Source organism: Halichoerus grypus, chromosome X (genome assembly GCF_964656455.1).
Source record: "Halichoerus grypus chromosome X, mHalGry1.hap1.1, whole genome shotgun sequence".
Taxonomy (NCBI): Eukaryota; Metazoa; Chordata; class Mammalia; order Carnivora; family Phocidae; genus Halichoerus; species Halichoerus grypus.
The window spans coordinates 60,192,925-60,217,182 of NC_135727.1; positions in this window are offsets into that span (position 1 = coordinate 60,192,925).

Here is a 24,258-nt window from a genome sequence, read left to right on the forward strand (position 1 = left end):
TACCTACACTGTGCAGAGTTTTAATCAGAAAGGATGCTCAATTTTGTCAAATGTTTTCTTTCTGCATCTATTGGGAGGATCATATGGTTCTTGTCCTTTCTATTAATGTAGTGTATCACATTGATTGATTTGCAGATGTTGAACCACCTTGCATCCCATGAATAAATCCCACGTGGTCATGGTGAATAATCCTTTTAAAAGTACCATTTGATCCTATTGGCTAGTATCTTGGTGAGAATTTTGGCATCCATGTTCATCAGTAATATTAGTGTGTAATTGTCCTTTTTGGTGGGATATTTGCCTTATTCTCTGATCAAGCTAATTCTGGCCTAATAGACTGAGTTTGGATGTTTTCCTTCCATTTCTATTTCTTTGAAACAGCTTTAGAAGAATAGGTATTATTTCTTCTTTAATGTTTGGTAGAATTCTCCTGGGAAGTCATCCAACACTGGACTCTTTGAGATTTTTAATTACTTTTTCAGTTTCTTTGGTGGTTATGTGTCTGTTCAGGTTTTCTATTTCTTCCTGTTTCAGTTTTGGTAGTTTATATGTTTCTAGGAATGCATCCACTTCTTCCAGATGATCTAATTTGTTGTCATATAGTTGATCATACCATGTTCTTAAAATTGTTTGTATTTCCTAGGTGTTGGTCATGATCTCTCCTCTTTCATTCATGATTTTATTAATTTGGGTCTTTTCTCTTTTCTTTTTGATAAGTCTGGCTAGGGGTTTATTGATCTTATTAAATCTTTCAAAGAACCAGCTTCTAATTTTATTGATCTGTTGTACCATTCATTTGGTTTCTCTTTGATTGATTTCTGCTCTGATCTTTATTATTTCTGTTCTCCTGCTTGGTTTAGGCTTTATTTGCTGTTCTTTCTCTAGCTCCTCTAGGTGTAAGTTTAGCTTGTGTGTTTGAGACTTTTCTAAGTTCTTGAGAAATGCTTGTATTGCTATGTACTTCTCTCTTAGGACCACCTTTGCTGTATCCTAAAAGTTTTGAACATTTGTGTTTTCATTTTTATTTGTTCCCATGATTTTTTTTTTAATTTTCTTTAATTTCCTGTTGACCCATTAGTTCTTTAGTAGGATGCTCTTTAACCTCCAATTGTTTGATCTCCTTCCAAATTTCCTCTTGTGATTGAGTTCATGTTTCAAATCATTGTGGTCTGAAAATATGCAGGAAATTATCCCAATCTTTTGATACCTGTTGTGACCTGATTTGTGACCTAGTATGTGATCTATTCTGGAGAATAGTCCATGTGCAATTGAGAAGAATGTGTATTCTGTTGCTTTAGGATGGAATGTTCTGAATATATCTGTGAGGTCCATCTGGTCCAGTGGTCATTCAAAGCCCTTGTTTCCTTGTTGATATTCTACTTTGATGATCTGTCCATTGCTGGTGGGGGGTGTTAAAGTTCCTACTATTTATGTATTATTATCAGTGTGTCTATTTAATTTTATTATTGGTTTATATAATTGGCTGCTCCCAAGTTAGGAGCATAAATATTTATAATTGTTAGATCTTCTTGTTGGATAGACCCTTTCAGTATGATATAGTGTCTCTCTTCATCTCTTACTACAGTCTTTGGTTTAAAATCTAATTTGTTTGGTATGAGGATTGCCATCCCAGGTTTTTTTTTGTTTTGTTTTTTGTTTTTTTTATGTCCACTAGCATGGTAATTTGTTCTTCACCAACTCACTTTCAATCTTCATGTATCTTTATGTCTAAAATGAGTCTCTTGTAGACGGCATATGTTTGGGTCTTGCTTTGTTATCCAATCTAATACCCTGTGTCTTTTGATTGGAGCATTTAACCCATTTACTTTCAGAGTAACTATTGAATGATATGATTTTATTGCCTTTATATTACCTGTAACTTCTCTGTCCTTTCTGGTCTATGTAACTTTTGGGTTCTCTTTTCACATGTAGGATCCCCTTTAATATTTCATGCAGGGCTGGTTCAGTGATTAAAAATTCTTTTAGTTTCTTTTTGTTCTGGAAACTCTTTATCTCTCCTTCCATTCTGAATGTAGCCTTGCTGGATAATGGTTTTTTTTTTTTTTTTTTTTTTTTTTGGCTGCATGTTTTTCTCATTTAGTACCCTGAATGTATCATGATAGCCATTTCTGGCCTACCATGTCTCTGTGGATATGTCTGCTGTCAGTCTTATGTTTCAACCCTTGTAGTTTAAGGACCTTTTGTCCTGAGCTGCTTTCAGAATTTTCTCTTTATCTCTGAGTTTTGTAAGCTTCATTATTTCAGTGTGTTGATCTATTTTCATTGATTTTGATGGGGGTTCTCTCTACCTCTTGGACTTGAATACCTGTTTCCTTCACCAGATTAGGGAAGTTGTCAACTATGATTTGCTCAAATATACCTTCTGTCCTTCTCTCTTTCTTTTTCCTCTGGGACCCCAAGAATTTTAATATTGTTTTGCTTTATATTATCACTGACTTCTTGAAGCCTCCCCTCATGTTCCATTACTTGTTTTTCTGTCTTTTCCTCAGCTTCCTTCCTTTCCATCATTTTGTCTTCCATGTCACTCACTCTCTCTTCTGCCTCATTTGCCTTAGCTGTTAGAGCATCCATTTTAGACTTCATCTCAGAGCATTTCAATTTTGGCTTTATTAGTTTTTATTTCTGTATTAAGTGATTCTCTAGTGTCTTTTATGCTTTTTTTAAGCCCATGTAGTAACTTTATAAACATTATCCTGAATTCAAGCTCCGATATTTTACTTATATCCACATCGATTAGATCTGCAGCAGAGAGTATTATTTCTGGTTCATTCCTTTGTTGTGAATTCCTCTTTCTAGTCATTTTTCCCAGAGAACCATGGATAAAGGAGAGAACAAAATCAAAAATATCAACCATGACCCAAGCGAAATACACACTAGACAAATCCATAGAGATCAGAAACAAAAAAAGAAAAGAAAAAAAATGAAAAGGGTGAAAAAGAGAGAATATTATCTCCCAGGTGGACAAAGCAGAGTGATCAAGTTGGTCCTGGTTGTATTTTGGTCTGTTTCTTAGAAGACACTAAATCTCAAAATTGTAAAGAAAGCAAAACTTATATATATATATATGTATGTGTGTGTATATATACATATATATACACACACATATATATGTTGTATATATGTGTGTGTATATACATATATGTATTTATATATATATTTGTGTATATATATACAAAAACAAAATTGAATAAAGTGAAAGGAAGCCAAAAATGAAGAATATATCTAAAAACTCTAAATGTAAAAATGAAAGTTAAAAACAAATATTTGATAAAATAAGAAACTAGTTGAAAAGGAAAAAAAGAGAAGGAAATTTTGAACTTTTTTTCATGTGAAAAAAACTCAAATTCTGTATATTATTTTCCCCTATTGCTGTAGTTTTTTAGTTCTGTGTGCTCCTTAAACTTAATATTCCCCTGATGTTACAGATGTTCTTCTAGGGGAGGGGACTGTTGTGTTGATTCTCAGGTGTTTTTGCCTGGGTGGAGTTGCTCCACCCCTTTCCAGGGGACCAGGCTCAGTATAAGATGCTTCTGGTTGTTCTATGTGGCTTTTGTTCCCTGAAGATGTTCTGTGCTGCTTTAGAGGATGAAAATAAAAATGGCCACGCTGAGATTCCAGTCCTGGAGCTGAAAGATTGCAGCCCTCTTTCTTCAGTAAACCCTCAAGGAAAAGCAGTCTTCACTTTTGTGTGCACCAAACTCTGCAGCCTCCTGTGGTACACGCCCCCACTGATCTTCCAGGGGGAGGAAGGATGATCAGTCTGGGCCTGCCACTTGCAAGGCCCCTGCATGGAGAACTGTCACCTGATCGTGTGTATACCTGTGCCACCCCTCTGGGGGAAGGAAGAGAGGGTTGCTGCATTTCACACCTTTGCAGGGCCCCACATGAAGAGTGGTCACTGGATCCTGCTGAGGTTCACAGTTTATGGCAAACCAAGCTCAGAGCCCACTCCCGGGCTCACTGACCTTAGATGGTTTCCCCACTCCAATGTTTGAGAACTCTGCCAGCTAAGGCACCCTCATTCTTTCTGTGACCCCGGGAATCCTGAGACCACACTGTCCTACCTAGGATTCTGCCCTGCTTTGCCACCTGAGCACCTTTCAGGTAGGGAAGTCTTTCATTGGAGCAGACTTCTAAAAGTTCTGGTTTTGCACTCTAGGGCTATACCACTTTCTAGTAGCTGGCTTATGGAAGGCCCCTCCCCCCGTCATTTATCTTCTTACATAATCCCTTGGATTCACTTCTCCGCACCTCTGATCTTGCAAAAAATGATTGCTTTTCTATTTGTAGAATTCTGACAATTCTTTTCTTACATCTCAGTTTTAATTCATAGGTATTCAGAATGATTTGATAATTATCTGGCTAAATTCAGAGTACAAGATGAAACAACATCCCCTACTCTTCTGCCATCTTGCCTCCCTCCTCTGCCAAACATTTAAAGAATAGTTAATACTTATTCATCTAGAACTATTCCAAAAAATAGAAGAGGATGAAAAGATTCCAAATTCCTTCCATAAGGCTGGCATTACTCTGATGTACCAAGCTGAGATTCAAACACTATAGATGAAGAAAAGAAAAAGAAAAAGAAAAAGAAAATTACAGGCCAATATCTCTGCTGAGCATAGATGCAAAAATACTCAACAAAATATTAGCAAATTAAATCCAAACTATATTAAAAAATCATTTACCATGTTCAAGTGGGATTTATTAATGGGATGCAAGGGTGTTTCAATATTCACAAATCAATCAACATGATTCATTAGCTTAACAAGGGAAATGATAAAAAAATATGATCATTACAATTGATGCAAAGTACATCCATTTATGATAAAAACTCTAAACAACTTAGGTTTAGAGCGAATATACCTCAACATAATAATGGCCATATATGTGGGGTGCCTGGGTGGCTCAATCAGTTAAGTATCTGCCTTGAGCTCAGGTCATGATCCCAGGGTCCTGGGATCGAGCCTTGCATCAGACTGCCTGCTCCACAGGGAACCTGTTTCTCCCTCTCTCTCTGCCTGCCACTGCCCCTATTTGTGCGTGTTCTCTCTCTGTCAAATAAATAAATAAAATATTTAATAAAAAATAATGGCCATATATGAAAAACCCACAGCCAACATTATACTCAATGTTAGAAAACTGAAAACATTTCCTCTAAGACTAGGAAGAGAATAAGAATGTCCAGTCTTACTGCTTATATTCAACATACTACTGGAAGAACTAGCAACAGCAGTCAGACAATAAAAAGAAGTAAAATGTCTCCAAATTGGTAAGGAAGAACTAAAGCATTAACTATTTGCAAATGACATAATACTATACATAGAAAACCCTAAAGCTGACTGCAAAAAAAAAAAAAAAAAAAAAAAAAGCAAGAACTGATATATGAATTCAGTAAAGTCACAAGATATAAAATCAGTATATAGGAATCTGTTGCATTTCTATACACTAGTAATGAAATAGAGAAAAAGAAACTAAGAAAACAATCCCACTTAACATTCACAAAAAATAATAAAGTACCTGGGAATAAAATCAACCAAGAAGGTGAAATACCTGCATACAAAAAGGTAAAAAACAATGATGAAAGCAATTTGAGATGACACAAATAAATGGAAAGATATTCCATGCTCATGGACTGAGAAAACAAATATTGTTAAAATGTCCATAATACCCAAATCGAACTACAGATTTAATGCATTCTTTATTAAAATACCAATCAATTTACAAAACTAGAATAAATCATCGTAATATTTGTATGAAATCACAAAGCATCTTGAATAGCCAAAGCAAGCTTGAAAAAGAAAAAAAAAATGAAATTAAAGGTATTACGATACTAGCTTTCAAGATATACTACAAAGTGCTGTGGCTATCATAAATGTTTGGAACTGACACAAATATAAACACATAGATCAATGAAACAAAATAATGCACCCAGAAATAAACCCATGAACACATTGCTTTTTAATATATGACAAAGGAGGCAAGAATATACAATGGGAAAAAGACAGTCTACTCAACAAATGGTGTTAGGCAAACTTTCACAACTATATCAAAAGAATAAAAAATGGTCTTCTTTATTACATCATACACAAAAATAAATTGAAATGGAAAAATCCCTAAAAGGGAACCTGACACCACAAAATTTTAGAATAAAATAGAGGCAGTAATCTCTTTGACATCAGCCACAGAAACATTTTTCAAGATATGTCTCCTTTGGGAAGGCAAACAAAAGCAAATTTAAACTATTGGGACTACACCAAAATAAAAAGCTTTTGAACAGTGAAGGAAAACATTAACAAAACAAAAAGGTACTCACTGCATTGGAGAATGTGTTGCAAATGATATATTGAATAAGGGGTTGATATCCAAAATGTAAAAATAGCTTATACAAATAAAAACCAAAAACAAAAACAAAAACAAGCAAACAAACAACAACAACAAAAGCAACCCACATGATCCAATTTAAAAAATGGGCAGGGAAATAAAAAGGATAATTACAGAACAATATCCTTGATGAACATGGATGCAAAAATTCTCAACAGCTTACTGGCTAATTAGATACAAAAGTACATTAAAAGGATTATTCACCACAACCAAGTGGGATTTTTATTCCTGTGCTACAAGGGTGGTTCAACATCTACAAATCAATCAACATGATACACCATATTAATAATAAAAAAAAAGATAGGAAACATATGACCCTCTCAATAGATGCAGAAAAATCATTTGACAAATAAAGTATCCTTTCTTGATAAAAACTCTCAAGAAGTAGGAATAGAAAGTACATATCTCAAATCAAAAAGGCCATATATGAAAGAACCACAGCTAATTTCATCCTCAATGGGGAAAAACAGGAAGCTTTTCTCCTATGGTTATAACACAACAGAGATGTCTACTCTCACCACTGTTGTTCAACGTAGTACTTAGCAATCAGAAAACAAAAAGAAGTAAAAAGCATCCAGATTGGCAAGGAAGAAGTCAAACTTTCACTTATCACAGGCAACATGATACTTTAAGTAGAAAATCCAAAAGACTCTACCAAAAAATTTCTAGAACTGATAAAGAAATTCAGCAAATTCGCAAGACATAAAATCAATGCACAGAAGTCTGTTGCATTTCTATATACCAATAATGAAGCAGAAGAAAAAATAATCAAGGAATAAATCACATTTACAATTGCACCAAAAACTGTAAAATATCAAGGAATAAACCTAACCAAAGAGGTAAAAGATCTGTACTCTGAAAACTGTAGAATCCTGGGGCGCCTGGGTGGCTCAGTCGTTAAGCGTCTGCCTTCGGCTCAGGTCATGGTCCCAGGGTCCTGGGATCGAGCCCCACATCGGGCTCCCCGCTCAGCGGGAAGCCTGCTTCTCTCTCTCCCACTCCCCCTGATTGTGTTCTCTCTCTCGCTGTGTCTCTATCAAATAAATAAATAAAATCTTTAAAAAAAAAAAACTGTAGAATCCTTATGAATGAAATTGAAGAAGACAGAAAGAGGTGGAAAAATATTCCATGCTCATGGATTGGAAGAAAAAATATTGTTAAAAGGTCTATACTACCCAAAGTAATCTGCACATTCAATGCAATCCTTCTCAAAAGAACACCAGCATTTTTCATAAGGCTAGAATAAACAATGCTAAAATTTGTATGGAACCAGGAAAGACCCAGGATAGCCAAAGTATGTTGAAGAAGAAAAGCAAAGATGGAGGCATCACAATTCCGGACTTCAAGCTGTATTACAAGGCTGTAATCATCAAGACAGTATGGTACTGGCACAAAAACAGACACATAGATCAATGGAACAGAAAAGAGAACCCAGAAATGGACAAACAACTCTATGGTCAACTAATCTTTGACAACACAGGAAAGAATATCCAATAGAAACAAGACAGTCTCTTCAACAAATACTGTTGGGAAAACTGGACAGCAACATGCAAAAGAATGAAACTAGACCACATTCTTACACCATACACAAAAATAAATTCAAAAGGAATGAAAGACCTACATGTGAGGCAGGAATCCATCAAAATCCTGGAAGAGAACACAGACAGCAAACTCTTTGGCTTCAGCCACAGCAACTTTTTACTAGACATGTCTCTGAAGGGAATCAGAAGCAAAAATTAACTATTTGGAATTCTATACATCAGAGGAAACAATCATCAAAACTAAAAGGGAAACCACAGAATGGGAGAACATATTTGCAAATGACATACCAGTTAATGGGCTAGTATCCAAAATCTGTAAAAACTTAACAAACTGACCCCCCCCCAAAAAAAATATCCAGTCAAGAATTGGGCAGAAGACATGAACAGACATTTCTCCGAAGAAAACATACAAATGGCTAACAGGCACATGAAAAAATACTCAACATCACTCATCATTAGGGAAATACAAATCAAAACCACAATGAGATATCACCTCACACTTGCTAGAATGGCTAAAATTAACTAAGGAAACAATAGATATTGGCACAATAGATATTGGAACTCTCTTACACTGTTGATGGGAATGCAAACTGGTACAGCCACTCTGGAAAATAGTATGGAGTTTCCTCAAGAAGTCAAAAATAGAGCTACCCTACAACCCAACAATTGCACTACTAGGTATTTATGCAAAGGATACACAAATAGTGATTCACAGGGGCACATGCATCCCAATGTTCATAGCAGTAATGTCCACAATAGCTAAAATATGGAAAGAGCCCAGATGTCCATTGACAGATGAGTGGATAAAGAAGAAGTCATATATATACAATGGAATATTGCTCAGTCATCAAAAAGAATGAAATCTTGCCATTTGCAATGATGTGGATGGAACTAGAGAGTATTATGCTAAGCAAAATAAGTCAGTCAGAGAAAGACAAATGCCATATGATTTCACTCATATGTGGAATTTAAGAAACAAAACAGATGAACATAGGGGAAGGGAAGGAAAAATAAAATAAGATAAAAACAGAGAGGGAGGCAAGCCATAAGTCACTCTTTTTTTTTTTTTTTTTAAAGATTTTATTTATTTATTTTGAGACAGAGAGAATGAGAGAGAGAGAGCACATGAGAGGGGGGAGGGGCAGAGGGAGAAGCAGACCCCCTGCCGAGCAGGGAGCCCGATGCGGGACTCGATCCCGGGACTCCAGGATCATGACCTGAGCCGAAGGCAGTCGCTTAACCAACTGAGCCACCCAGGCGCCCGCCATAAGTCACTCTTAACTATAGGGAACAAACTGAGGGTTGCGAGAGGGGTGATGGATGGGCGAATAGGGTAAATGGGTGATGGGCATTAAGGAAGGCACTGTTTGGGATGAGCACTGGGTGTTATATGCAACTAATGAATCACTAAATTTTATCCCTGAAACAATTAATGCAACTCTGTTAACTATTTTGGGTTTAAATAAAATCTAAAAAAAAAAAAAAAAAAAAAATGGGCAGAGGATGTATGTAGACATTCTCCCAAAGAAGACACATGACAAGATGCTTAACATCATCATCAGGGAAATGTAAATCACAATGAGATATCACCTCACTCTTGTCAGAATAGCTAAAATCAAAAACACAAGAATAGGTGTTGGTAAGAATGTGGAAAAAAAGCAAAACAAAACACCTTAAGCACTTTTTGTGGGAATGCAAGCTGGAGCAGCCACTGTGGAAAACGGTATGGGTATTCCTGAAAAAACATTTTTAAAATTTTGTTTATACATTTATTTGTCGGTGGGGGGGAGAGGAGGTGCAAGTACGGGGGGCTGCATGCAGAGGGAGATGCAGGCTCCCGCTAAGCAAGGACCCTGACGTGGGACTCGAACCCAGGACCCTGGGATCATGACCTGAGCCAAAGGCAGATGCTTAACCAACTGAGCCACCCAGACGTCCCTCCTGAAATATTTAAACTTAGAATTAACATGTGATCCAGAAATTCCACTACTAGGTATTTATCCAACGGAATTGAAAATATTAACTCAAAAAATATATACACCCTTATGTTTATTGCAAAATTATTTACAATATCAAAGATATGGAAGCACCCCAAGTATCCACTCATAGATAAATTTGTAAAGAGGATGTTGTCTATATCTTTGATATTGTAAATAATTTTGCAATAAACATAAGGGTGTATATATTTTTTGAGTTAATATTTTCTTTTTTTTTTTTTAAAGATTTTATTTATTTATTCATAAGAGACAGAGAGAGAGAGAGGCAGAGGGAGAAGCAGGCTCCCCGCTGAGCAGGGAGCCCGATGCGGGACTCGATCCCAGGAGTCTGGGATCATGACCTGAGCCAAAGGCAGACGCTTAACCATCTGAGCCACCCAGGCACCCTGAGTTAATATTTTCAATTCCGTTGGATAAATACCTAGTAGTGGAATTTCTGGATCACATGTTAATTCTAAGTTTAAATATTTCAGGAGGGACGTCTGGGTGGCTCAGTTGGTTAAGCATCTGCCTTTGGCTCAGGTCATGATCCCAGGGTCCTGGGTTCGAGTCCCACGTCAGGGTCCTTGCTTAGCGGGAGCCTGCATCTCCCTCTGCATGCAGCCCCCCGTACTTGCACCTCCTCTCCCCCCCACCGACAAATAAATGTATAAACAAAATTTTAAAAATGTTTTTTCAGGAATACCCATACCGTTTTCCACAGTGGCTGCTCCAGCTTGCATTCCCACAAAAAGTGCTTAAGGTGTTTTGTTTTGCTTTTTTTCCACATTCTTACCAACACCTATTCTTGTGTTTTTGATTTTAGCTATTCTGACAAGAGTGAGGTGATATCTCATTGTGATTTACATTTCCCTGATGATGATGTTAAGCATCTTGTCATGTGTCTTCTTTGGGAGAATGTCTACATACATCCTCTGCCCATTTTTTTTTTTTTTTTTAGATTTTATTTAAACCCAAAATAGTTAACAGAGTTGCATTAATTGTTTCAGGGATAAAATTTAGTGATTCATTAGTTGCATATAACACCCAGTGCTCATCCCAAACAGTGCCTTCCTTAATGCCCATCACCCATTTATAATGGAGTATTAGCCATAAAAATGAGTGAATTCTTGCCAATTGCAACAACATGGATGGATCTAGAGGGTATAATGCTAAATTGAATAAATCAGCCAGAGAAAGACAAATACCATATGATTTCATTCATATGTGGAATTTAAGAAAGAAAACATATGAACAAGTAAAAAAAAAAAAAGAGACAAACAAAAAAAAAGAGACTCTTAAATACAGAGAACAAAATTCTGATTTCAGAGGGTAAATGAGTGGGTATGTAGATGGATAAAATAAGTAAAAGGGATTATGAGTACACTTTTCATGATAAGCACTGAGTAATGTATAGAATTGTTGAATCATATTGTACACCTGAAAATAATACAAGCCTGTAGGTTGATTATACTGGAATTAATAAATAAAAGCAAATTTTAAAAATTCTTTGAAAATAACTCTATTTCTGAACTCTTTATTCTTTCCAGTTGAACTAAACCTTTATACTTACACTATTACCTTAATGTCTTGATTGTGTAGCTTTGTGGTAAAATTTGAAATCAGGAAGTGAGAGTCCCCTGGCTGTATTCATATTCTCAAGATTCTTTTTCTTGATCCTCTGCATTGAAATATAAATTTTAGGATCATTTTTCAATTTCTGCAAGGAAACCACCTGGGATGAAGATAAAGAAAACTGAATAATCCTTAGCTAGACTCATCAGGATAAAAAAAGGAAAACTCAAATAAATGAAATCAGAAACAAATGAGGAGAGTTACAATGGATGCTACAGAAATACAAAGGATTATAAGAGTATATACAAAATATATATTAGCAAATTGGACAACCTAGAAGAAACGGATAAATCCTTAGACACATATATCTCCCAAAATTAAATCAGGAAGAAATGGAAAATCTGAACAGACTATTTACTACTAACGAAATTGAATTGGTAATCAAAAAAACTACAAAAAATATAAAGTCCAGGACCAGATGGATTCATAGGTGATTTCTTCCATTTTTACAAGTTTTAATATGTATTTTTCTCAAACTCTTCCAAAAATAAAAGAGGAAGGACAGTGTCCAAACACATTCTACAAAACCATCATTATCCTGATACCAGAACCAGACAAAGACACCACAAAAAAGAAAAAAAAAAATGCTGCAGGCCAATATCCCTGATGAACATAGATGCAAAAATCCTCAATAAAGTATTAACAAGCCACCGTTCAATAAATTAAAAAGAGTATTCACCATAATTAAATGAGATTTATTTCAGGGTTGAAAGGATAGTCCAAAATTGCAAATCAATCAACATGATACATCACATTAATAAAATGAATAGTTCTGGACTAAGATGAGACTTGCTTTGTGAATGTATTCTGAAGAATGTTCCATGTGCACTTGTAAAGAATGTGTAATCTGCTGGAGGTTTTTGTTTGTTTTAGTCTCAATTTCAAAACTTTATTTTTATCTATCCATCAAGGGCATAGGATACCTTCATCAGCTCCAACTTTTGCTTTTCTCTTTACAGAATATGTTCTATCACCTAAATCCAGGGTTATCCTGTGTAAGCAGCTTCCTAGAACAAAATTACTTTTGCCTTCTGGGTTAAGTATCCTCAAGCAATGTGTGGAAACACAAGCTGTTCTATTTAAAGCAGTAGGTTCCAAGCTCTGTTGTTGATGTTGTTGTTGTTGTTGTTTAATGGAGTGTTCTGAATATATCTGTTTGAATCACGTGGTATAATGTGTCATTCAAAGCCACTGTTTCTTTGATTTTTGGTCTGGATGATCAGCCCATTGATGTAAATGGGTTGTTAAAGTCCCCTACTATTATTGTATTACTGTCAATCCCTTTTTAAAACATTTGTCAATACTTGCTTTATGCAGTTGGGTGCTTCCATGTTTGGTGCATAAATATTTAAAATTGTTTTATCTTCTTGTTGGAGTGTTCCCTTTATGACTGTGTAGTGTTCTTCTTTGATCCTTGTTACAGTCTTTGTTTTAAAGTCTATTTTGACCAATATAACTATTGCAATTCCAGATTTATTTTCATTTCCATTTCTGTAATAAATGTTTTTCCATCCATTCGCTTTCAATCTGTATGTATATTTAGATGTGAGATGAGTCTCTTCTAGGCAGCATATCAATGGATCTTGTGGTTTTTTCTTTTTAAGATTTATTTATTTATTTGAGGGGAGAGTGTTAGAGGGAGACAGAAAGGGAGAGAGAATCTCCAGCCGAGTCCCCACTGAGTACAAAGCCTGATGCAGGGCTTGATGCCAGGACCCAGAGATCATGACTTGAGCCCAAACTAAGAGTTGGATCTTAACCAACTGAGCCCACAGGTGCCCCTCAACGGGTATTGTTTTTTATTCATTATGTCACACTATGTGCTTAGATTGGATAATTTAATCCATTTACATTGAAAGTAATTATTTTTTTTGATGTAGTGATCCATGATTCATTGTTTTCATATAACACCCAGTGCTCCATGCAGTACGCGCCCTCCTTAATACACATTACTGGGTTAACCCATCCCCCACCCCCCTCCCCTCTAAAACCCTCAGTTTGTGTCTCAGAGTCCATAGTCTCTCATGGTTCATCTCCCCATCTGATTTCACCCCTTCCTTTTTTCCCTTCCTTCTCCTAATGTCCTCCATGCTATTCCTTATGTTCCACAAATAAGTGACACTATATGATAATTGACTTTCTCTGTTTGACTTATTTCACTTAGCATAATCTCCACCAGTCCCTTCCATGTTGATGCAAAAGTTGGGTATTCATCCTTTCTGATAGCTGAGTAATATTCCATTGTATATATGGACCATATCTTCTTTATCCATTCATCTGTTGAAGGGCATCTCGGCTCTTTCCACACTTTCGCTAATGCGGACACTGCTGCTACGAACATTGGGGTGCATATGGCCCTTCTTTTCACTGTATCTGTGTCTTTGGGGTAAATACCCAGTATTGCAGCTTTTGGGTCATAGGGTAGCTCTATTTTTAATTTTTGAGGAACCTCCACACTGTTTTCCAAAGTGGCTGTAACAACACCAACAGTGTAAGAGGGTTCCCCTTTCTCCACAACCTCTCCAACTTTTCTTGTTTCCTGCCTTGTCAATTTTTGCCATTCTAACTGGTGTAAGGTGGTATCTCAATGTGGTTTTGATTTGAATGTCCCTGATGGCTAATGATGATGAACATTTTTTCATGTGTCTGTTAGCCATTTGTATGTCTTCTTTGGAGAAGTGTCTGTTCACGTCTTCTGCCCATTTTTTGACTTGATTATTTGTTTTTTGGGTGTTGAGTTTGAGAAGCTCTTTATAGATCTTGGAAATCAGACCTTTGTCTGTAGTGTCCTTTGCAAATATCTTCTCCCATTCTGTGGGTTAACTCTTTGTTTTGTTGACTGTTTCCTTTGCTGTGCAGAAGCTTTTTATCTTGATGAAGTCCCAAAAGTTAGTTTTTGCTTTTGCTTCACTGGTTTTCGGAGATGTATCTTGAAAGAAATTGCTGTGGCTGATGTCGAAGAGGTTACTGCCTATGTTCTCCTCTAGGATTTTGATTGATTCCTGTCTCATATTGAGGTCTTTCATCCATTTTGAGTTTATCTTTGTGTATGTTTTAAGAGAATGGTCGAGTTTCATTCTTCTGTACATAGCTGTCCAATTTTCCCAGCACAATTTATTGAAGAGACTCTCTTTTTTTCATTGCATATTTTTTCCTGCTTTGTCGAAGATTATTTGACCATAGAGCTGAGGATCCATATCTGCGCTCTCTATTCTGTTCCATTGATCTATGTGTTTTTGTGCCAATATCATGCTATCTTGGTGATCACAGCTTTGTAATATAGCTTGAAATCAGGCAACGTGATGCCCCCAGCTTTGTTTTTCTTTTTCAACATTTCCTTGGCGATTGGGTGTCTTTACTGGTTCCATACAAATTTTAGGATTGTTTGTCCCAGCACTTTGCAAAATGCCATTGGTATTTTGATCATGATGGCGTTGAAAGTATAGATTGCTCTGGGTAGCATAGACATTTTAACAATGTTTATTCTTCCCATCCACGAGCATGGAATATTTTTCCTTTTTGTGCCTTCTTCAGTTTCTTTCCTGAGTGTTCTGTAGTTCCTAGAGTATAGATCCTTTCCCTCTTTGGTTAGGTTTATTCCGAGGTATGTTATGGTTTTTGGTGCTATTATAAATGGAATCATTTATCTAATTGCTCTTTCTACAGTTGCATTGGTAGTGTATAAGAAAGCAACTGATTTCTGTGCATTGATTTTGTATCCTGCCACATTACTGAACTGCTGTATGAGTTCTAGTAATTTGGGGGTGGAGTCTTTGGATGTTCCACATAAAGTATCATGTCATCTTTGAAGAGAGAGAGTTTGACTTCTTCTTTGCCAATTTGAATACCTTTTATTTCTTTTGTTGTCTGATTGCTGTTGCTAAGACTTGTAGAACTATAAGAGAGTGGGCATCATTGTTGTGTTCCTGATCTTAAGAGAAAGGCTCTCAGCTTTTCCCCACTGAGGATGATATTCGCTATGGGTTTTTCATAGATGGATTATATGAACTTGAATAATGTTCCCTCTATCCCTATACTCTAAAGAATTTTAATCAGGAAAGGATGCTCTATTTTGTCAAATGCTGTTTCTGCATCAATTGAGAGGACCATGTGGTTCTTCTCTCTCCTCTTATTAATGTGTTCTATCACATTGATTGATTGGCAAATGTTGAACCACGCTTGCATCCCGGGGATAAATCCCACTTGGTCGTGGGGGATGATCCTTTTAATGTATTCTTGGATCCTATTAGCTAGGATTTTGTTGAGGATTTTGGAGTCCATATTCATCAGGGAAATTGGTCTGAAATGAAAACCCCTTTTTGATGGGGTCTTTGCCTGGTTTGGGGATTAAGGTAATGTTGGCCTCATAGAATGGGTCTGGAAGCTCTCCTGTTTCTATTTTTTGAAACAGCTTCAGGAGAATAGGTATTATTTCTTCTCTGAATATTTGGTAGAATTCCCCACGGAATCCATCAGGCCCTGGACCCTTGTTTTTTGGGAGGTTTTTGATCACTGCTTCAATCTCGCTACTGGTTATTGGCCTATTCATGTTGTCAGTTTCTTCCTGTTTCAGTCTTGGCAGGGTATAGGTTTACAGGAAGGCATCCATTTCTCCCAGGTTGCTTAAATTATTGGCATAAAGTTGTTGATAATAATTTCTAATAATTGTTTCTATTTCCTCAGTGTTAGTCGTGATCTCTCCTCTTTCATTCATAATTTTATTAACTTGGGTCCTTTCTCTTTTCTTTTGGATAAGTCTGGCCAGTGTTTTATCCATCTTATTAATTCTTTCAAAGAACCAGCTTCTAGTTTCGTTGATCTGATCTACTGTGTTTCTGGTTTCTAATTCATTGATCTCTGCTCTAATCTTAATTATTTGTCTTCTACCACATGACTTAGGCATCATTTGATGTTTTTTCTCTAGTTCTTTAAGGTGTAAAGTTAGTTGGTGAATTCGATATTTTTCTATTTTCTTGAGTGAGGCTTGGATGGCTCTGTATTTCCCCCTTAGGACCGCCTTTGCAGTATCCCATAGGTTTTGGACTGATGTGTTTTCATTCTCATTGGTTTCCATGAATTGTTTAAGTTCTTCTTTGATTTCCTGGTTGACCCCAACATTCTTGAGCAGAGTGGTCCTTAGCTTCCAAATGTTTGAATTTCTTCCAAATTTTTTCTTGTGATTGAGTTCCAGTTTTGAAGCATTATTGTCTGAGAATATGCAGGGAATAATCTCAAGCTTTTGGTATCAGTGGAGATCTGATTTGTGACCTGGTATGTGGTCTATTCTGGAGAAAGTTCCATGTGCGCTCGAGAAGAGTGACTATTCTGTTATTTTAGGGTGGAATGTTCTGTATATATATATATGAGGTCCATCTGGTCCAGTGTGTTATTCAAAGCTCTTGTTTCCTTGTTGATTTTCTGCTTACATGATCTGTCTATTGCTGAGAGTGGAGTATTAAGTTCTCCTACAATTAATGTGTTGTTATCAATATGACTCTTTATTTTAGTTAGCACTTGGCTCATGTACATCCTGCTCCCATGTTGGGGGTGTAGATATTTACAATTGTTAGATTTTTTTTTTATAGACCCTTTAAGAATGATATAGTGTCCTTCTGTGTCTCTAACTACAGTCTTCAGCTTAAAATCTAATGTGTCCGATATAAGAATTGCTAACCCAGCTTTCTTTTAAAGTCCTTTGGTATGGAAGATGGATCTCCATCCCTTCACTTTCAGTCTGGATGTATCTTTAGGTTCCAAATGAGTCTCTTGTAGACAGTCCTGTCTTTTTATACAATCTGCAACCCTGTGCCATTTTATGGGAGCCTTTAGGCCGTTCATGTTGAGAGTGATCATTGAAAGATTTGAATTTATTGTCATCATGTTGCCTGTGAAGTCCTTGTTTCCATAGATTGTCTCTGTAAAATTCTGTTCTATATCACCCTTGGGGTCTTTCTCCTTTTATAGAACCCCCCTTAATATTTCTTGCAGGGCTGGTTAGTGGTCACATATTCTTTCAGTTTCTGCTGGTCTTGGAAGCTCTGCATCTCTCCATCCATTCTGAATGACAGCCTTACTGGATAAAGTATTCTTGACTGCAGGTTCCACTCATTTAGTACCCTGAATATGTCTTGCCAGCCCTTTCTGGCTTGTCAGGTCTCTGTGGATAGGTCTGACATTATTCTGATGTTCTTCCCTCTGTAGGTGAGGAATCTCTTCCCCCTAACTGCCCTTAAGATGGTTTCCTTGGTTCTAAGATTTGCGAATTTTATTATTACATGCTGGGGCGTTGGCCTGTTTTCCTTGATCTTGGGAGGGGTCCTCTCTGCCTCTAAGACAAGAATGTTTGTGTCTTTCCCCAGATTAGGGAAGTTCTCAGCTATGATTTGCTCAAATATATCTTCTAGTCCTCTCTCTCTCTCTCCACCCCTTCAGTGATCCCAGTAATTCTGACATTGGAATGTTTCATGGTGTCACTTGTATTTTTCTGATTCTATTTTCATGGATTTTGAGTTGTTTCTTCTGGCCTCCTCTGTCTCCTCCTTTTCTATCAATTGGTCTTCTAGATCACTAATTCATTCTTCTGCCTCACCTACCCTAGCTGTTAGATTATCTATATTAAATTGGATCTCATTGATAGCATTTTTATTTTCTGCCAGTTCAGCTTTCATTTCTGCCCTTAGAGACTCTATGTTGCCATTAATTGATTTCTCCATTCTAGCTATTGTCTTCACAACTGCTACCCTGAATTCCATCTCCGACATCTTGGTTATATCTGTATCCATTTGTAAATCTGTGGCAGAAGTCACAGTCTCTGAGTCTTTCCTATTTTGGGGGTTCCTCCTGCTAGTCATTCTGTTGAGGGGTGGTTGAGGGAATGTACAGAGTACAAATTATTGACCACAACCCAAGCAAGATGGTACTCTTTTATAGGGACCTTAGGGTTGTTGGCCTCTTGTTTTCCCAGCCTGTCTCTTGGGGGAGGGGCTTGCTGCCCTGTTACTCAGGCAACCCTGTTTGGGCAGAGTTGCCCTGCCCTCTGTGTGGGGGGGATGAGCTCAGTGAAAACCAATTTTGGGGGGCTTTGGTTCTCTGGCGCCTTTCCTTGGTGGCCTGTCGCGTCTCTTCCGAGAGTCAGAGCAGAAGAAATCTTTTCCAACCTTCTGCCTTAGAGAAGAGAGATTGCAGTCTGTTCTTCAATGAGCTCTCCAGGCCACACTATGTCCATTTCTGTCTGTGCTGCTATAAACTGCAGTGTCCTGGGTTGTGCACCCCTGAGCAGCACTCCCAGTCCTCACCTTCTGGTCAGGGCACATCTCTGCCCTTTGTGCTTCTAAAACGGCCAGCCACCCCCAGTTTGCATGTGTGGCCATGCTGCTCCATGTTTCAGTCTGGGGGACTGCCCTGAAGTCCTTTCCCCATTGTTACCACTGTGTGACTCTGTGACCAGTCCCCAGCATGGGAGGCTTTCACTCTCCTGTGTTATTTCACCTTCCGGGCACCAGCGCTTATGGCAGCTCCCTCCCCCTTCTGTTTATCTTCGGATATGTGCCCACAGAATCACGGCTGCCCACTTCATACCTCGAAACCAACCACCTGTGGTATTCTGTTTGTAGGGATTCAGATCTATCTTCTTACATCTCAGGCTGATTTTGTGGGTGTTCAGAGTGGTCTGGTAGATATGCAGCTAATTCCAGGGACCGGTTGTAATACAGTCCCTACTCCTCTGTCATCTTTTTCCCCCTTTCACACTCAAAGTAATTATTGATAGGTATGTACCTTTTCACATTTTGTTACTTGTTTTGTGGTAATTTTTATAGTTTTCTGTTCCCTCCTTCTCTTGCTCTCTTCTATTATAGTGTGATGGCTTTCTTCAGTGAATTGCTTGGATTCCTTTCTCTTTATTTTTTGTGTATCTGTTACGGGTTTTTTATTTTAAGTTACCATTAGGTACATATATATCATCTTATGCATAAAACGTCTATATTATTTTGATGGTCACTTAAGTTTGAACCCATTCTAAAAGGACTAAATTTTTATTCCTGCACCATGTTTTATGTATATGATGTCATATTTTACATCTTTTTATTTTGTGAATCCCTTGATTGATTTTTTCCCTTGACTGATTTCATAATATAATTAATTTTCCTACGCTTATGCTTTAACCTCCATACTGTTTTTATAAGTGATTAATCTACTGCTTTTATTTTTTTATTATTTTTTTAAAGATTTTATTTATTTGACAGAGAGAGACACAGCGAGAGAGGGAACACAAGCAGAGGGAGTGGGAGAGGGAGAAGCAGGCGCCCCGCTGAGCAGAGAACCCAACACGGGGCTCGATCCCAGGAGCCTGGGATCATGACCTGAGCCGAAGGCAGATGCTTAATGACTGAGCCACCCAGGCGCCCCTAATCTACTGCTTTTATTATATGTTTGCATTTACCTGTGAATTTTTTTTCCTTTCCTAATTTTCTTACTCTTAATTATGTCCTTTTCTTTCCATTCAAAAAAATTCCCTTTAACAATTATTGTAAGTTTGATTTAGTGGTGATAAATCCTTTTAACTTTGGTTTGGGAAATTTTTAGCTCTCCTTCAATTCTGAATGATAACCTTGCAGTGTAGAGTATTCTTGTTTGCCACATTTTCCTTTCAGTACTTTGAACATATTATGCCACTTTCTTCTAGCCTGCAATATTTCTGCTTAAAAATTAGCTGATAGCTTTGTGGGGATTCAGTTTTATGTAACTCTTATTTTTTTCTTCCTGCTTTTAAAATTCTCTCTTTATCATTAGTTTTTTTTTTCATTTTAATTATTATGTGTCTTGTTATGGATCGTCTTGGTTTGATTTAGTTGGAGACTCTGCCTCCTGGATCCTGATGTCTGTGTCCTTCCCCCAGATTAGGGAAGTTTTCAGCTATTGTTTCTTCAAATAAATATTCTGGCCCCTTCTCTCTCTCTTCTCCTTTTGTGATCTCTATGATGCAAATGTTATTATGCTTGATTGTGTCTCTGAGTTCCTGTAACCTATCCTTGTTTATTATATATATATATATATATATATATATATATATATATATATATATATATATATATATTTCTTTTTGTTGTTCATCTTGGTTGCTCTCCATCACCTTATTTTACAAATTGCTGATCTGTTCTGTCTTCTGTAGTCTGCTGTTGATTTTACCAAGTGTTATTTTAGGTTCTTCATCTCTGACAGATTTTTTTAAATATTTTCTATCTCTTTATTGAAGGTCACACTGAGATCCTCCACTCTTTTCTGAAGTCCAGTGAATATCTTTATAACCATTACTTTGAATTCTTTATCAGGCTTGTTGCTTATCTATGTTTTATCTAACTCTTTTGCTGTGGTTTTGTCCTGTTCTTTCATATAGGATATATTCCTCTCTCTTTCCTCATTTTATCTAAATCTCTGTGTTATTTTTCAAGTTTTTATTTAAATTCCAGTTAGTTAACATACAGTGAAATATTAGTTTCAGGTGTATAATTTAGTAATTCATCACCCAATTACAACACCCAGTGCTCAAAACAGCAAGTGACCTCCTTGATACCCATGACCTATTTTTTCCTCCCAGGTTTTTATTTAAATTCCACTTAGTTAACATACAGTGTAATATTAGTTTCAGGTGTTGGATTTAGTGATTCATCACTACCATACAACACCCAGTGCTCATCATAACAAGTGCACTCCTTAATCCCCATCACCCATTTAACCCATCCCCCTGCCCACCTTCCTTCCAGTAACCCTCAGTTTGTTTTCTATAGTTAAGATTCTGTTTTATGTTTTGCCTTTCTCTTTTTTCTCCTATGTTCATCTGTTACATTTCTTAAATTCTGCATATGAGTGAAATCATATGGTATTTATCTCTCTCTGACTAACTTATTTTGCTTAGCACAGTACTCTCTAGTTCCACCCACATCATTTTAAATAGCAAGATTTCATTATTTTTATGGTTTAGTAATATTACATTATATTCATATACTACAACTTTTTAAACTATTCATCAATCAATGGACATTTGGGCTCTTTCCATAATTTGGCTATTGTTGATAAAGTTGCTATAAACATTGAGGTGCATGTATCCCTTTGAATCAGTATTTTTTTTATCCTTCCAGTAAATACCTAGTAGTGCAATTGTTGGGTCTGCCATAGTTCTATTTTTAACATTTTGAGGAGCCTCCATACTGTTTTCCCAAGTGTCCGTACCAATTTGCATTTCCACCAACAGTGTAAGAGTGTTCCCCTTTCTCCACATCCTTGCCAACACCTGCTGCTTCCTGTGTTGCTAATTTTAGCCATTCTGACTGGTGTGAGGTGATATTGTAGTTTTGATTTGTATTTCCCTAATGATGAGTGATGTTGAGCATCTTTTCATGTGTCTGTTAGTCATCTGTATGTCTTGTCTTCTTTGGAAAAATGTTTATTCACGTCTTCTGTCCATTTTTAAACTGGATTAATTTGGGGGGGTTTATATCTCTATATTAAGAAAGTCATCTACATCTAATCTTGAAAGTAGTGGTCTTATGAAGAAGATGTCTTGTGTTGCGATGTAACTTAATGCCCCCTGTTAACCAGAACTGGGAGCTTCAGTGGTGTTACATATGTGGGCTGTGTGCAGCCTTCTCTTGTGACTTAGCCACATTTGCCTTTAGTCCAGTTTACTTCAATGGCCCACTTTGCCTGTTGTGGATGCTTTTGGTAGGGTTTGTTCTTTTTGCTATTATGGGTCTTATCTGGGGTGGCTGCTGGCTTGTAGTCAGGCAATGTCAGCAGTCATACTAGATACCTTTCATGTCCATCTACAGCTGCTTCAGTTGCATTGAACTAGCACCTTGTGATACTCCCTGAGAGGTTTCAATTGGTGGGCTGGGTTGGCAGTCAGACCTGATACCTGCCCTCAATCTCTCTGTTGGGGCTGCAATTGCACTGAATTGAGGGTTGCTTTCTCTGTTCTGTCCACTGAGATGCTTTTATGGGGGAGTGGGGCAGTCAGTCACACCAGCTACCTACTCCTAGTCCATCTAATTAGCAGAGTGCTCTCTCTGCACTGCCAGATATGAGGTTCACCTTCTGGGACTGTGTGCACACTGGTATGTGTGGTTATCTCCCCCTCTACATAGGGCAGGAGTCGTTTTGGAAGGGTGTCAGTCCCTGCTGGGTTTGCTTGCAATGTCTGTCAGGGCAGGAGCTGTTTTCGAGGGATCCTTGATGCATGGGATAGGTTGAGTTGGGTGGGATCCACAGCAGAAGATGGGAGCAGGGCACTGGGTGCAAGCAAGATAAAGAGACAGTGTTTTCACTGGTTCTGGTAAGTGTTTGTCTATCTAAGCTGGGCAGTGGGAGTGGTGGGGAGAGAAATTGTGCTTACCAGCTACTTTGTTCTTGGAGAAGTCTTCTAAAGATCCCTGCCTCTCTAGCACATATTCTGAGATTAGTAAATAAATTTCTTTCATGTATTCCTCAGGTGCTTTTCAAATTGCTGCTTCTATGCTGTGTCCCTGCTCTGTCTCTGCAGGACTATTTGTTCTACTTGTTCTTTAAGGGTGGGGACTCATTTTGCCCCCTGGCTTTCCTGGAGAGAAGCCCACTGATTTTTTTTTATGATTTTATTTATTTATTTGACAGAGGGAGAGACAGCAAGAGAGAGAACACAAGCAGGGGGAGCAGAAGAGGGAGAAGCAGGCTTCCTGCCTAGCAGAGAGCCCAATGTGGGGCTCGATTCCAGGACCCCAGGACCATGACCTGAGCCAAAGGCAGATGCTTAATAACTAAGCCACCCAGGTGCCCCAAGTCCACTGATTTTTAAAGTACTTAAAGTTAAGCCCCACTGGTTTTCAAAGTTAATGTTTTGGAGACTTGCCTTCCCCATGCAGGTTTCCCATGCCTGGGGTGCCTGGTGTGGGGTTTAATCCTTTAGCTGCTCCGTTCTTGTGGTGTCCATCCCATTTACAATTAATCTTGTTGGGAGTTTGGTTCCTAACTGTGTCTCCACCCCTCTTACTACTTTCAGCCTGGCCTCCTCACTACAATTAATTGTGGAAAGTCTATTCTGCCAATCTTGGGATCATTTTAAGAGTTAGTTGTTCTAATGTGTCTGTTTTCTTGGTGTGACAGGGGAAGGAGGTGAGCTCAGGATCCTCCTACACTGTCATTTTCCCAGAAGTCGCCTGCCCTTTCATTCTTGAGCAAGACACTTGCCCTTTCTCTGAGTCTGATTGTCAGCCTGGAAAAAGAAGAGTGTTAATTACACTACCCATTGTAAGTGACTACAGAAAGTTTTATCAGAGAAAGAAGTGCAGATTTGAAAATAAGACATTTAATTTTACACAGGAAAGACATTTGTTATTAACTTTGTATTATCCAAGATCTTATTCTATTCATCTTTATTTCTTTGATTATAGACATGTCTTTCTTTCTTTCTTTCTTTCTTTCTTTCTTTCTTTCTTTCTTTCTTTCTTTCTTTCTTTCTTTCTTTTTTCTTTCTAGTTTTCCTTTATTACCTCATCACCTGTACAGGACAAAATAACAATGAGCGCTTTTTCCTGGAACACCGAAGAAATAGAAACATTGTAAAAATATAGCTTCCTTTTTTTTACCTTAAAAAAAGCTTTAAAACTCATTTTCAATTCTTTTCTTCCCACTGTGTGGTTCAGGTTGATTAAATTTTTTAAGTTAAAAAT